At 42.2% G+C, this 14246-nt stretch overlaps 1 protein-coding gene across 2 annotated transcripts in view; it reads right to left on the bottom strand.

Annotated features, from left to right (window-relative positions):
• Positions 1 to 14246, bottom strand: part of cntnap3 (contactin associated protein family member 3) — a 189717-nt gene that overhangs the window by 128978 nt on the left and 46493 nt on the right. The window lies entirely within an intron of this gene.

The raw sequence follows: 14246 nt of genomic DNA on the forward strand, positions 1-14246 counted from the left end.
TCTGACACAGATTAAGCCTAATAGTAAACTAAAGAGCATTTTCAATGGAGATTATCAAACATGTAATTTATTGTTTATAATAATAATAATCTATTAATAGATTGTTGAGCAGCATTGTGCCTCTCAAAATAAAGTGTTACCGTGAACCATTTAAGAGGAGCACATGCGTAAGACATAATCAGTGTACACATACAGCACAGTGTACATGATCAGTACAGTGTATATCCTCATTGGGAATGAAGCAGTACAGTGTATATCCTCAGTGGGAATGAAGCAGTACAGTGTATTTCCTCAGTGGGAATGAAGCAGTACAGTGTATATCCTCATTGGGAATGAAGCAGTACAGTGTATATCCTCAATGGGAATGAAGCAGTACAGTGTATATCCTCATTGGGAATGAAGCAGTACAGTGTATATCCTCAGTGGGAATGAAGCAGTACAGTGTATATCCTCATTGGGAATGAAGCAGTACAGTGTATATCCTCATTGGGAATGAAGCAGTACAGTGTATATCCTCAGTGTACATGATCAGTACAGTGTATATCCTCAGTGGGAATGAAGCAGTACAGTGTATATCCTCAGTGGGAATGAAGCAGTACAGTGTATATCCTCAGTGGGAATGAAGCAGTACAGTGTATATCCTCAGTGGGAATGAAGCAGTACAGTGTATATCCTCAGTGGGAATGAAGCAGTACAGTGTATATCCTCAGTGGGAATGAAGCAGTACAGTGTATATCCTCAGCGGGAATGAAGCAGTACAGTGTATATCCTCAGCGGGAATGAAGCAGTACAGTGTATATCCTCAGTGGGAATGAAGAAGTACAGTGTATATCCTCATTGGGAATGAAGCAGTACAGTGTATATCCTCATTGGGAATGAAGCAGTACAGTGTATATGCTCAGTGGGAATGAAGCAGTACAGTGTATATCCTCAGTGGGAATGAAGCAGTACAGTGTATATCCTCAGTGGGAATGAAGCAGTACAGTGTATATCCTCAGTGGGAATGAAGCAGTACAGTGTATATCATCAGTGGGATTGAAGCAGCCTTGCACTGCGAGACCTAACCTGAAAACATCTACATCCATTACAGAGCTGGTGGCAAAACGAGGATGCATGATCCGCCATCAGGTACTGTGCACACAACCTGATGTTTATTTCAAGACATACAAACACGAGAGAAATACTTCCCAGGTGTCATTGACATTCAGGGCCATTTTGTGAGCAGGAGTCACTCTCCATTGTATGATAAAGAAGAGCAGTTTCTATCATGCAACTGGTTAAAATGTGCAGAAAGTGTCCAAGTCTCTCATGGGATTCACATTAAAGTAACCACTCAAGCTGGAGCTCTGCATGGTCATGACTGCAGTAGTTTATAGAGTCAATCCCCTAAACAGACACTTGTCAAGTGCAGTACCATCAGCTGCTTTTTGGGGGGAAGATTTTACTTGCAATGACTGTGATATATGGTTGTCTTACCTACCTTAGTTGAATGTACCGACTAAGTGGCTTTAGAAAAGAGCGTCTGGTAAATGACCAAACGTTCATGTTAATGTAGATAGAAGAAAAATAGAGCAATATGATCAACAGAGTGACCTATTCCATGAAACATCACAACAGGTTGTGGACCAGGAACAGGCATGTGGCTTCTGCAAGAGCCAGGAGGAGGGAGAGAGGGAAACCAGCCGGATAGAGACATGAGAAGGAGGGAGAGAGGGAAACCAGCCGGATAGAGACATGATGAGGAGGAGGGAGAGAGGGAAACCAGCCGGATAGAGACATGAGGAGGAGGGAGAGAGGGAAACCAGCCGGATAGAGACATGAGGAGGAGGGAGAGAGGGAAACCAGCCGGATAGAGACATGAGGAGGAGGGAGAGAGGAAAGCCAGTCGGATGAAATGGCACTCTGTAGAATGGAGACGCCACCGTGAGAAAGGAGGGACGACAGGATGAGAAGTGTGCTAATGTCTGTGAGAGAAGGGAAGCATAAAGTGCTGAGTCGGGCCAAAGTGCAGCCTCAGAGCCCCGGACGCCAGATGGACAGAACGGGAGCAGAGCTGTCTAGAGGAGGTGCCCAGGTTTCCAGCAGGGTCGGCAAAAGACAGAACACAAGACAGCTAGAGGGCCTAGCACAGAAATGACTCATACCGCAGCTGCCAATAGAAATGCCCCAATAAGCTGCAGCATGCCTTACTCTATACAGAGAGAGAACACACAGAGCCTTTTAAGTACCCAACACAAAAGACACCGAGGTTAAAGACCATTTAACATTTGGTACCAAGTTGATGTCATCTAACTAAGCTGACGCAAATAGTCTCCAGGAACCCCACAGGGACTTAGGGACCAGATTCCCCTGATTCTCCACACTTCACTCAAAGTGTGCACTTGCACACTACACATATTACGTAGCCTACATGTAAGGTTCTATTAAATTACATCCTTCGGCACCTGCACCAAATATAATCTAGTAAAATACTATACACATATACTACGTACATTTGTGTATATTGACCTGTGGTTAATTCCTTCTGGACTCAAAGTGATGGGGCCCTTTATATTCCTACTTTACCGTTTATATAACCGTCTGTTGGTTGTACTCACACTACTGTCTGGTCTGGTCCGGGTTAAGGCAACAAGCTGCCTGTATGGGTTGGCATTTAGGACATGAGGCAGTGAAAGGCCTGGTTTAATAAGTACTTAACTTTAGTAGCAGACAGACATTGCCATTGACACAGCGATGAGAGGGAGAGCGAACACGTTGACCTTTGTTCATTACTGGTGATGGAATAGAGAGCAGAGAGAGCATGCAGGGGAGACAAAGAGGAGCAGAATACACAATACCAGGAGGGTATCCAGCTATGAAGACTCTGGCCCTGGTCAAAAGTAGTGCACTACATAGGGAAAAAAGTAAAGCACTATAATAACAGGGTGCCATTTGGGACGCAAACCAGAGACAGAATAAAGGGGTGTTTTTTTTCAAGCAATTAACACATTCATATTTTTATTCTGTCTTGAAAATGGGCAATTATTGCTACCACGGGAAGGCTAATGGCTGCTAATGGTTGCTGGGAAGGCCTGTATGGGGCTGCGTTCCAAATGGAACCCTATTCCATATTTAGTGCAATCAATGGACCAGGGCTCAAAAGTAGTGGGGAATATGATACCATTTGGGACATATCCCTGGATTCCCATTGTGTTCTCCCTCTCTGTCTGCAGTGCTGTCTGTTCAAATGAAGGAAATCTCCCCTGATCTTCTCTTTAGTCCCTGACTGGAACGGACAGGGCTGCTGCTTTTCCCACTGTGCATGGTTATTAGGGTTAATGTAGGGTCAGGAATATGGTCATTATACCACCGCTATGCTGCTGCCCATTCAAATAAACAACAATGATATACACTGTATTCAGACATTCATATTCCTTAACTTATTCCACATTTGTTGGTGTTACAGCATGAATTCAAAATGGATTAAAAAAAAAAAAAAAAAAAAAAAATCACCCGCCTACACACAATACCCCATAATGACAAAGTGAAAACATGTTTTTAGACATTTTTGCTAATGTATTTAAAATGAAATACAGTGAGATCTCATTTACATAATTATCCACACGCCTCTGCTATGACATTCCAAATTGATTTATAGATTGTTGAAAGTTTCCAAGAGCACAGTGGTCTCCATCATTGGGAAATTGAAAAAAATATGGAACTACCCAGATTCTGCCTAGCGCTGGCTGTCTGACCAAACTGAGCAACCGGGCAAGAAGGATCTTGGCCAGGGAGGTGACCAAGAACATAATGACCACTTCGACAGAACTACAGAGTTCCTTGGCTGAGATGGGAGAACCTGCCACAAGGACAACAGCACTTCATCAATCTGGGCTTTAAGGGAGAGTGGCCAGATGGAAGCCTATCCTGAGAAAAAGGCACATGACAGCACACCTGGAAAAAGAAACGTGAAAGACCCTGAGATATGGCAAAATATTCTGTGGTCTGATGAGACAAATGTAACCCTTTGGCATGAATGTAAAACGCTGTCTGGAGAAAACCAGGGACAGCTCTTCACCCGTCTAACACCATCCCTACCGTGAAGCATGAGGGTGGCAGCATCATGCTATGGGGATGCTTTTCAGCAGCAGGGACTGGGACACTGGTAAGGATAGAGGGAACAATGACTGGAGTCAAATACAGGCAATTCCTTGATCAGAACCTGCTTCAGAGGCAAATTACCATAGACTAGGGCAAAGGTTACCGTTCCAACAGCACAATGACCCCAAGCATACAGCCAAAGCAACGCTGGAATGGCTTCAGAACAACAATGTGAAAGTCCTTGAGTGGCACAGCCAAAGCCAGACTTAAATCCCATTGAAAATCTGTGAAAAGACTTGAACATCACTGTTCACCACCACCCCACATCTAACTTAACAAAGCTTCAGTAAATCTACATGAAAGAATGGGAGAAAATCCCCAAATCCAGATGTGCAAAGCTGATACAGACATGCCCAAGACGACTCCAAGCTGCAATCGCCAAAGTTGCTTCTACAAAGTATTGATTCAGGGGTGTGAATATTTGATATTTCTGCATTTGATTTTCAATAAATCTGCAAAAATTTCTAAAAACACGTTTTCACTTTGTCATTATGGGGTATTGTGTGTAGATGGGTGAGAAAACAAATATATTTAATACATTTTAATTCAGGCTGTAACACAACAACATTTGGAATAAGTCAAGGGGTATGAATATTTTCTGAAGGCACTGTATCTGACTAAAAGTCTGAAAATATAAACATTATCAGTGGCATCTAATCATTTGTCCATAATCAACACTAACTATTTGAGTTTTTCATAGGCAAATGTTGTTGTTTTTTCGGTGACAAATTGTGGTACATTTCTCTAATGCCATATCTACTACCCAGTGGGAAAAACTTGTTGAAATAATGTCATCACAACCTTGTAAACTGGTTGAAATTATGTTATGATTTGCCTTGTCAGAAGTACCCCACAGAGAGAGCCATGGTTGGTTACCACAGTGAGTGGAATCACACAGTACTGCAAACACTATCATTTTCTAAGGTTCTACAAAATACAACTTTTCTTTTCTTCACAGATCAGTGGTGAATTCCATCACGAGTCACCAATGTAGCTGTAGGGTTTCTAAATTGAATTATCCCTTTACTCTCTGTTCCAATAAATCTCTACCCTCTTGTCTTTAGATTTGGTCATGTTGTGTATGACAGGCCTTCCAACCAGGAAGATAAAATCACTCAGACTTTTCTCCTCTTCCTGTTATGGGGTGCGTCCAAAATGGCACCCTATTCCAGGTATCATCCACTAGATTGAGCCACAGGACCATTTTTTTATTGAGCGGATGGACAGGAGGCTGGAACATAATTCAAAAATCATTTCTAGACTGTAAATGTATCCACAAGAAGCCCAAACAGATATAATATTTGACTAAAACACAATTTCAAACCTTGCTTACATGTATTTATTTAAATTTTTTCCCCCTTTATTTAAATAGGCAAGTCAGTTAAGAAGAATTTCTTATTTTCAATGACAGCCTAGGAACAGTGGGTTAACTGCCTTGTTCAGGGGAAGAACGACAGACTTTTACCTTGTCAGCTCACGGATTCGATCTTGCAATCTTTTGGTTGCTAGTCCAACGTGCTAACCTCTAAGCTACCTGCCGCCCCTGTATACGACCACATATCTATTTATTAATACGTTGGAACATATTTCTGTTGTTTTTACAGTCTTTTATGTCCAACAATTAATTAATAAAAAATATATATTTTGGTTAACAAATATATATTTTTAAATATTATTGGTGCCTAGTTTTCAATATTTGTCCACCCTCCCCTTGCGAGGGTAACGGCACTCTTTCTATAATGTTTTATGAGATTGGAGAACACATTGGGAGGGATCTTAGACCATTCCTCCATACAGAATCTGTCCAGATCCTTGATGTCCTTCGGTCTGTGCTTGTGGACTGCCCTGTTCAATTCAAACCACCGGTTTCCAATGAGGTTCAAGTCTCGAGACTGAGATGGCCATTGCTAATGTTGATTTTGTGGTCAATTAACCATTTTCTTTGTGGATTTTGATGTGTGCTTGGGGTCATTGTCTTGCTGGAAGATCCACTTGCGGCCAAGTTTCAGCCTCTTTGCAGAGGCAACCAGGGTTTTGGGTAAAATGTCCTGGTACTTTGTAGAGTTCATAATGCAGTTGACCTTAACCACATACCAAGGGGCCCTTGTTATCTTCTGCATATGCATCCTTCTTTCGAGGCCAAACCCACCTCTGGTGTGTGTGGTCAGAGCAATTTTGTAACTCCAGTTGTTTACATGTGTTGGTTGTTCTCAATAAAGGCTTTTTTATGGCAACCCTTACAAAGAGCCTATTGGCATGGAGATGGCGTCTCATTGTAGATTTGGAGAATTGGTGACCCCAAGATACGACCAAGTTCTGTAATTCTCCAAATGTGACCACTTTTCTTTGCGTTCAAAAATATCGTCCTCACTGTGCGTGGGGACAAGATACACATGCATCCAATACCAGGCAAGTTTAGCACTATTCCAGTGGTTTTAAATTTCATAATTGTTGCCCTAATGGTAGTAAGTGGTATATTTGTTTTTTTTCAGTCGATTTTTTTGCACCCATTTCCTCATTTATGAAAGTCAACCACAATTTGAATATTTTTATTTGTGAGTTCTTTGCTATTTCCCATGCTGATGGATGACAAATCAATTTTACATGTGTGTTACCTCCTTTTTATACCCCAGTGAAAAAGGAAGCTATGGAAGGCCACAACACAGTTCATTTAAGTAGAATGTTAATGTAGATTTTATTTAGTTCATCATTATTTATAAGACTCTTTAGGGGTGCCAATCATTTTGACACATACAGTACTTTTTTAAAACTTGTTAAACAAAATCTCTTTCTCAGAGTAATTGTATTAGTACAAAATAATACAAACTGTGCACTTTTAGGACAACACAATATAGCTTGGTATTTGTATTATTTATTTCATACAGTCTTTTTTGCTCATCTTTATGTTTGTATTTATTATTTGTATTTATTATTGCTGCCAAGGCAGCAGCTCCTCTTCCTGGGGTCAAAACACATTAAGGCACTTACATTATATTTAAAACAAAATATAAAACACCATTACATATCTACAATACAAAATGTATAATACCGCCATAGAACAATATCACAATGTACGTGTGTGTAGTGTGTGTATGCTAGCGTGTGTGTAAGTATGTGTGTCTGTACCTGTGTGTGTAAGTATGTGTGTCTGTGTGTGTGTGTGTGTGTCTCTTCACAGTCCCTGCCGTTCCATAAGATGTATTTATATCTATTTTTTAAGAGATTCTACTGTTTGCATCAGTTACCTGATGTGGAATAGAGTTCCACGTAGTCATGGCTCTACAGTATGTAGCACTGTGCACCTCCCATACCATAGCCTGTTCTGGACTTGGGGATTGTGAAGAGAACTCTAGTGACTTGTCTTGTGTGGTATGCATGGGTGTTCGAGCTGTGTGCTAGTAGTTTAAAATTTTAAAACAGACAGCTCGGTGCACTCAGCTTGTCAACACTACTTTCAAAAACAAGTAGTGATGAAGTCAATCTCTCCTCCACTTTGAGCCATGAGAGATTGACATTAGAGGTCGACCGATTAACCGGAATGGCTGATTAATTAGGGCCGATTTCAAGTTTTCATAACAATCGGTAATCGGTATTTTTGGCCACCTATTTGCCGATCTTTTTCTTTTACTTGTTTATTTAACTAGGCAAGTCAGATTAAGAACACATTCTTATTTTCAATGACGGCCTAGGAACAGGGGTTAACTGCCTTATTCAGGGATTCGTTTTTGCAACCTTCTGGTTACTAGTCCAACGCTCTAACCACCTGCCTTACATTGCACTCCACGAGGAGCCTGCATGGCAGGCTGACTACCTGTTACGCGAGGGCAGGAAGAAGCCAAGGTAAGTTGCTAGCTAGCATTAAACTTATCTTATAAAAAACTATCAATCTTAACATAATCACTAGTTAACTACACATGGTTGATGATATTACTAGTTTATCTATCGTGTCCTGCGTTGCATATAATCGATGCGGTGCCTATTAATTTCTCATCGAATCACAGCCTACTTCGACTAAAGGGGTGATGATTTAACAAGCGCATTTTCGAAAAAAGCACTGTCGTTGCACCAATGTACCTAACCATAAACATCAATGCCTTTCTTTAAAATCAATACACAAGTATATATTTTTAAACCTGCATATTTAGTGAATATTGCCTGCTAACATGAAATTGTGTCACTGCTCTTGCGTTCATTGCCTGGCTCGTTGCGAACTAATTTGCCAGAATTTTACGTAATTATGACATACTATTGAAGGTTGTGCAATGTAACAGGAATATTTAGACTTAGGGATGCCACCCGTTAGATAAAATATGGACCGGTTCCGTATTTCACTGAAAGAAAAAAACGTTTTGTTTTCGAGATGATAGTTTCCGGATTCGACCATATTAATGACCTAAGGCTCATATTTCTGTGTGTTTATTATATTATAATTAAGTCTATGATTTGATAGAGCAGTCTGACTGAGCAGTGGTAGGCACCAGCAAGCTCGTAAGCATTCATTCAAACAGCACTTTCGTGCATTTTGCCAGCAGCTCTTTGCAATGCATTGCGCTGTTTATGACTTCAAGCCTGTCAACTCCCAAGATTATGCTGGTGTAACCGATGTCAAATGGCTAGCTAGTTAGCGGGTGCGCGCTAATAGCGTTTCAAACGTCACTCGCTCTGAGACTTGGAGTAGTTGTTCCCCTTGCTCTACATGGGTAACGCTGCTTCGAGGGTGGCTGTTGTCGATGTGTTCCTGGTTCGAGCCCAGGTAGGAGCGAGGAGAGGGACGGAAGCTATACTGTTACACTGGCAATACTAAAGTGCCTATAAGAACAGCCAATAGTCAAAGGTATATGAAATACAATTCGTATAGAGAGAAATAGTCCTATAATTCCTATAATAACTACAACCTAAAACTTCTTACCTGGGAATATTGAAGACTCATGTTAAAAGGAACCACCAGCTTTCATATGTTCCCATGTTCTGAGCAAGGCACTTAAACGTTAGCTTTCTTACATGGCACATATTGCACTTTTACTTTCTTCTCCAACACTGTTTTTGCATTATTTAAACCACATTGAACATATTTCATTATTTATTTGAGGCTAAATTGATTTTATTTATGTATTATATTAAGTTAAAATAAGTGTTCATTCAGTATTATTGTAATTGTCATTATTACAAATACATGTAAAAAAAAAATAGGCAGATTAATCGGTACCGGCTTTTTTTGGCCCTCCAATAAATCGGTACCGGTGTTGAAAAATCATAATCGGTCGACCTCTAATTGACATGCATATCACTAATGTAAGCTACTGTACCCGTGTACATTTAAGTGCCAGCCGTACTGCTCTGTTCTGAGCCAGTTGTAATTTTCCAAGTCCTTTGTGGCACCTGACCACACGACTGAACAGTAGTCCAGGTGAGACAAAACTAGGACCCGTAGGACCTGCCTTGTTGATAGTGTTGTTAAGATGGCAGAGTAGCGCTTTATTGTGGACAGACTTCTACCCCATCTTAGCTACTGTTGTATCTACATGTTTTGACCATGACAGTTTACAATCCAGGGTTACTGCAGGCAGTTTAGTCACCTCAATTTGCTCAATTTCCACATTATTCATTACAAAATTTAGTTGAGGTTTAGGGTTTAGTGAATTATTTGTCCCAAATGAAATGCTTTTAGTTTTTCAAATATTTAGGACTAACTTATTCCTTGCCACCCATTCTGAAACTAACTTTGTTAATTGTTGCAGCCATTTCAGTCACTGTAGTAGTTGACATGTATACTGTTAAACAGATAAGATGACGCCGACAGAAAGGGCTGCCTCGCTTCTAGTCCTTAGGAAACTTTGCAGTATTTAGTTTTTTTTCTGTATTATTTCTTATATTGTTAGCCCAGAAAATCTTAAGTGTTATTACACACAGCTGGGAAGAACTATTGGATATCAGAGCAACGTCAACTTATCAGCATTACGACCAGGAATACAACTTTCCCGAAGCGGATCCTTTGTTCGAAAACCACCCAGGGCACTTGAACAGATTCCAGAGGCTGACCCAAAACAACGCCGCCGGAGAAGATGTAGACGGAGTGGTCTTCTGGTCAGACTTCGGAGGCGCGCACACCACCCACCGCTTCCAAGTATATTACTCGCTAATGTCTCTAGATAACAAGGTAGACAACATTAGGGCAAAGGTTGCTTTCCAGAGAGACATCAGGGATTGTAACATACTCTGTTTCACAGAAACATGGTTCTCTCTGGATATGCTGTCGGAGTCGGTACAGTCACCTAGATTATTTGTGCGTCGCGCCGACAGGAATAAACATCACTCCAGGGAGAATAAGGGCGGGGGTGTATGTTTCATGATTAACGACTCGTGGTGTAATTGTAACAACATATGGGAACTCAAGTCCTTTGTTCACCTGACCTAGAATTCCTCAATCAAATGCTGACCGTAGTATCCCCCAAGGGAATTTTCATTGGTTATTGTCACAGCCGTGTATATCCCCCCTCAAGCCGAAACCACAACAGCCCTCAAGGAACTTCACTGGGCTTTATGCAAACTGCAAACCATAAATCCTGAGGCTGCATTTATTGTAGCTGGGGATTTAAACAAAGCAAATTTGAGAACAAGGCTACCTAAATTCTATCAGCATATTGACAGTAGCACTTGCGCTAGAAAAACATTGGATCTGTCATGCCCTGATCTGTTTCACCTGTCCTTGTGATTGTCTCCACCCCCTCCAGGTGTCGCTTATTTTCCCTGGTGTATTTATCCCTGTGTTTCCTGTCTCTATGTGCCAGTTCGTCTTGTATGTTCAAGTCAACCAGCGTGTTTTTCCTATGCTGCTGCTTTTCTATTCTCTTTTACTAGTCCTCCCGGTTTTTACTCCATTCCCGCCTGCCTGACCATTCTGCCTGCCCTGACCTCGAGCCTGCATGCCATTCTGTACCTCTGGAATTCTGAATTGGTTTTAACCTTTTGCCTGTCCACGACCATTCTCTTGCCTACCCCTTTTGGATTGTTAATAAACATCTTGGACTCTAACCATCTGCCTCCTGTGTCTGCATCTGGGTCTCATCTTGTGCCCTTATAGGATCACTGCTACTCTAACTTTCACGATGCAAACAAGGCCCTCCCTCGCCCTCCTTTCGGCAAAAACCTTTGCTCCTCCCTTCCTATGGGCAGAAACTCAAACAGGATGTACCAGTGCTAAGGACTATTCATTGCTGGACTGACCAATCGGAATCCACGCTTCAAGATTGTTTTGATCAAGCGGACTGGAACATGTTCCGGGTAGCCTCAGAGAATAATATCGACGTATACGCTGATTCAGTGAGTGAGTTTATAAGGAAGTGTATAGGAGATGTTGTACCTACTACGACTATTAAAACCTACCCTAACCAAAAACCGTGGATAAATCGTTAATCATGGAAAGGTGACTGGGGATATGGCCGAATACAAACAGTGTAGTTATTCCTTCCGCAAGGCAATCAAACAAGCGAAATGTCAGTATAGTGACAAAGTGATGTCGCAATTCAACGAGACAGACCCGAGACATATGTGGCTGGGTCTACAGAAAATCACAGACTACAAAATGAAAGTCAGCCACGTCACGGACACCGACGTCTTGCATCACACTGCACACTGCCCTATCCCATCTGGACAAGACAAATAACCATGTAAGAATGTTGTTCATTGACCATAGCTCCGGATGCAACACCATAGTACCCTCCAAGCTCATCATTAAGCCTGAGGCCCTGGGTCTCAACCCCGCCCTGCGCAATTGGGTCCTGGACTTCCTGACGGGCTGCCCTCAGGTGGTGAAGGTAGGAAACAACACCTCCACTTTTCTGATCTTCAACACTGTGGCCCCACAAGGGTGCATGCTCAGCCCCCTCCTATTCTGCCTGTTCACCATGCCTGTGTGGCCATGCACGCTTCCAACTCAATCATCAAGTTTGCAGATGACACAACAGTAGTAGGCTTGATTACCAACAACAATGAGACAGCCTACAAGGAGGTGGTGAGGGCACTCAGAGTATGGTGTCAGGAAAACAACCTCTCACTCAATGTCAACAAAACAAAGGAGATGATCGTGGACTTCAGGAAACAGCAGAGGGAGCACCCCCCTATCCACATCGATAGGACAGCAGAGGAGAAGGTGGAAAGTTTTAATTTCCTCTATGTAAATACCACGGACAAACTGAAATGGTCTACCTACACAGACAAGGTGGTGAAGAAGGCTCAACAGCGCCTCTTCAACCTTGGGAGGCTGAAGAAATTTGTCTTGTCACCTAAAACCTTCAAACTTCTACAGATGCACAATTGAGAGCATCCTGTCGGGCTGCATCACCGCCTGGTACGGCAACTGCACCGCCCACGACTGCAAGGCTCTCCAAAGGGTGGTGCTGTCTGCACAACGCATCACCGGGGGCAAACTACCTGCCCTTCAGGACACCTACAGCACCTGAAGGCCAAAAAGATCATCAAGGACAACAACCACCCTAGATTCTAGATGTAAGATTAAGCCATTTTGCCACAACTTTGGAAGTATGCTTGGGGTCATTGTCCATTTGGAAGACCCATTTGCGACCAAGCTTTAACTTCCTGACAGATGTCTTGAGATGTTGCTTCAATATATCCACATAATTTTCCTGCCTCATGATTCCATCTATTTTGTGAAGTGCACCAGTCCCTCCTGCAGCAAAGCACCCCCACAACATGATGCTGCCACCCCATGCTTCACAGTTGGGATGGTGTTCTTCGGCTTGCAAGCGTCCCCCTTTTTCCTCCAAACATAACGATGGTCATTATGGCCAAACAGTTCTATTTTTATTTCATCAGACCAGAGGATATTACTCCAAAAAGTACGATCTTTGTCCCCATGTGCATTTGCAAACCGTAGTCTGGCTTTTTTATGGCGGTTTTGGAGCAGTGGCTTCTTCCTTGCTGAGCGGCCTTTCAGGTTATGTCGATTTAGGACTCGTTTCACTGTGGATAAAGATATGTTTGTACCGGTTTCCTCCAGCATCTTCACAAGGTCCTTTGCTGTTGTTCTGGGATTGATTTGCACTTTTCGCACCAAAGTATGTTCATCTCTAGGAGACAGAACGTGTCTCCTTCCTGAGCGGGTGACGTCACCGATTGAAACGCTGTTAGCGCGCACCACCGCTAACGAACTAGCCATTTCACATCGATTACACTCACCCCCCTTTTGACCTCCTCCTTTTCCGCAGCAACCAATGATCTGGGTCAACAGCATCAATGTAACTGTGTAGGTTCTATCTCTCTCTTCGCCCCAACCTGGGCTCGAACCAGGGACCCTTGCACACATCAACAACTGACACCCACAAAGCATCGTTACCCATCTCGCCACAAAAGCCGCAGCTCTTGCAACGCAAGGGGAACAACCACTTCAGGTCTCAGAGCGAGTGACGTCACCGATTGAAACGCTATTAGCGCGCACCACCGCTAACTAACTAGCCATTTCACATCGGTTACACATGCACAAAGTAGATGTCCTAACCGACTTGCCAAAACTATAGTTTGTTTACAAGAAATTTGTGGAGTGGTTGAAAAATGAGTTTGAATGACTCCAACCTAAGTGTATGTAAACTTAGGACTTCAACTGTATATGCTGTATTTTATACCATCTATTACATCTTGACTATGCCGCTCTGTCATTGCTCATCCATATATTTATATGTATTGTGTGTATTAGGTAGTTGTTCTGGAATTGTTAGATATCACTGCACTGTTGGACCAAGAAACACAAGCATTTCAATACACTCGCAATAACATCTGCTAACCATGTGTATATGACCAATAAAATGTGATTTGATTTAAGTCATCCGCATACATAGACTCACTGGCTTTACTCAAAGCGGAATGACTTTTGCTTCCCTCCAGGCCTGAGGGCACACACTTTCTAGTAGGCTTAAATTGAAAATATGGTAAATAGGAGTGGCAATATTGTCCGCTATTATCGTCAGTAATTTCCATCCAAGTTGACAGACCCGGGTGGCTTTTTTTCACCTCTTCCACACTCACTTTACCGATTTCAAAATTACAATGCTTGTCTTTCATAATTTGGTCAGATATACTTGGATGTGTAGTGT

Source organism: Salmo salar, chromosome 13 (assembly GCF_965601325.2).
Source record: "Salmo salar chromosome 13, fSalSal1, whole genome shotgun sequence".
Classification (NCBI taxonomy): domain Eukaryota; kingdom Metazoa; phylum Chordata; class Actinopteri; order Salmoniformes; family Salmonidae; genus Salmo; species Salmo salar.